The sequence below is a fragment of the Schistocerca piceifrons genome, chromosome 7 (assembly GCF_021461385.2).
Source record: "Schistocerca piceifrons isolate TAMUIC-IGC-003096 chromosome 7, iqSchPice1.1, whole genome shotgun sequence".
In the NCBI taxonomy this organism is placed as follows: Eukaryota; Metazoa; Arthropoda; class Insecta; order Orthoptera; family Acrididae; genus Schistocerca; species Schistocerca piceifrons.
Genome location: NC_060144.1, coordinates 208,782,471 through 208,785,264, shown reverse-complemented (window position 1 = coordinate 208,785,264; position 2,794 = coordinate 208,782,471).

The window sequence follows — 2,794 nt, the reverse complement described above, 5'->3', positions numbered from 1 at the left end:
AAATTCTGGATACAGGCACTGGGATGGGATTGACACGCGAGCTGGGCCTACACTCATTCTATTGAGGACAAATTTGAGGATCTTGATGTCTGGGGGAGTACGTCAGCATCACACAAAATGTTTGAGAGACACGTGCCATGTGTGGACGAGCCTTGTCTTGTAGAAAAATGTCACCAGCAAACTGTTATATGGGAGGTAACACATGGCCATGATGGATGTCTGTAACATACCGTTGTGTTGGCAGAGTTCCATTAATCGCTATCAGTTGTGACCTCGAATCATACCCGATAGCTTCCCACGCTATGACAGCAGGAGTAACAGCACTGTGCCTATCCAAAACACTGGAAGAACGGGACTTCTTCCCTGGCCACAACCATACTCGTTTTCGCGTATGAAGATCATTGACATCCAGTCATATCTATTGGGTACTTCACTTTTTTTTCAGGCAGTGTATAACAGATGGTTTGACGTAAGGACTTTTATCTCAAATGATTGACAGGTTTCAGTACATGACAAGGAGACTGACAAATGTATTTTATCGGCAGCAAACCACATCTTGTTTCGACATAGGCAGACATTCTGAGGGAAAATGCTAACTTTTTCCTGGGGAATCGGCGCAGCAAAATCGTTTATGAGAACAGACATCGCTCAAAGCACGAGATGTGTTTGTTGACATCCAATAAGGGCGCTCAGAGCCATGATGTTGAGCGTTCTCAGTCCAACAACATCATCATTATAGCTTAGCGAAAAACTATCATTATATATTTACTTGTCCTCAATATATTTTGAGTGGCACATTTCTTAGACTTTCAGACTAATTCATGCAAGAAAATATGGGGATCGTTCATTGGACGTGTAAAACACAGACAGGTCATGACATGGGAAAAATAGGCCACAGAAAAACTTATATAAATACTTAAGATAACCAGAATCATAAATTAATTACCGAGGAGAAAATACACGTCTTTAAGATGCAGCGCACTTTTCTCTAGTCTGCTGGTTACACTATTTCCTCTGAAGTATGTGCTGCTGACTTCCTAGTTATGACTCCTGCCCCTGCGTCAGAATGCCTCTGTATTTTCCACCCAGTCACACTCATACAACTCACATGAAATGGGTTAGTGTCTTATCGTTACATAGGCCCCTACTGTAGCTGGGCTATGTTCTGTTCTCCGTCCACCAATCTACGCACCTATTGTCTCCCCATCCTCTTTTCCCCATTCCTTACCTATCCCTATAGTAAACCCACCTGATGGGCTTCCTAGGAATTGTTAGTAATAATCTTTTAGTATTGGTGCAAAGTTTTGAAGACAACAGCCTTGAACGACGCCTGTCCCCTTGTTCGCTTATTTAGACCATGATTTTTCAAAGTGGAGGGAAAGTGCGCCTCCTCCTGCTGGCATATTATGAAGGTTATCTGTTAAAGCATTTGAGTTTCTTGGAGTCGTTGAGATGTTACGCTAAGCTGGCTAGAACATCAACAAGCCCTCTTTCCTTAAACCCTCGAGTAACACGAGCTACTTGCAGTAAACACACTCCCACTTCGTTCCCACTTCTCTTCGATCCATTCGTTGCGAGTTCTGCAGGCACTAATCACTTCGCAATCCATGTATTAAAAAGAGACATTACAAACTGTCCGATAACGAGTCTAGAATGCAGCACCTGCATCGTTTCCCCCTCGCAAACAAGCTACTATTTATACAAGTGGAATTACGTCAGACGACAGGTAAATCGCAGGGATATAGAGCTGAGAGCTACCGCTTTACTTCGCAACCCGAGGATATTGTATACCTTAACCACTGATTTGATATCGGTTATGAAAGAGAAATCAATAGGAACATAATTTTCCTCTCCTTGTGAATACGCATTATTTCTGCAGGTAAAAATAAATGTCGTGTGACTAGGGCCTCCCGTCGGGTAGACCGTTCACCGGGTGCAATTCTTTCGATTGGACGCCACTTCGGCGACTTGCGCGTCGCTGGGGATGAATTGATGATGATTAGGACAACACAACACCCGGTCCCTGAGCGGAGAAAATCTCCGACCCAGCCGGAAATCGAACCCGGGCCCTTAGGATTGACATTCTGTCGCGCTGACCACTTTTTTTCTTTTTTGGTTGATCTCATTTTGTTCTATATTATTCGTTGAATTTGTTCGTGGCGGACGTCCGATGATACTCTTCCAGGTTGTTCGTTGATCTGTGCACTCAGTTTTTTTGTTACAGAGGGTAGCTAAACCCTCTGACCGAACACGCTGAGCTGAACACTCAGCTACCGGGGGCGGACATTTCTGCAGGTGAAGAATGAGAAAGAGAGGTAGTAATGTATTATTTCCGAATCTTAAGAGATAAGCGGTCAGAAGAGCCATTATTAGGGTATCATTTTAATTGGACAAATGATTTTACGTTCGTCTGATTCTGACTCAGTAGACAGGCGCGGTATGGAGTCCTGATCTTGACTGTTAGTGATGCAAGAACCCACTCCTGGGAGAGTTCGCGTGAGCATCATGAGTTTGGGGTGATTACTTCGAAGCCAGAGCTTGATGGGTTAGTTTTGATGCTATCACATAAAGCGAACTCTACAGGCGATTCACAATGCATGTTGAATAATCCGAGTCTGCTAGGCTGGCTTAAGGGTTAAAAATTTTATGGTGACGCCAATCATTCTGCCAGTACCGTCAAGTTGAAGTACGAGTAATAATGAGAGAAGTCGGGCCAGCAACTAGTACTTTCCGGGGAAGTGCTGTGAATGGGAGAAATAAGATGACCAATAAGGATACCCACATTTGAATCAAA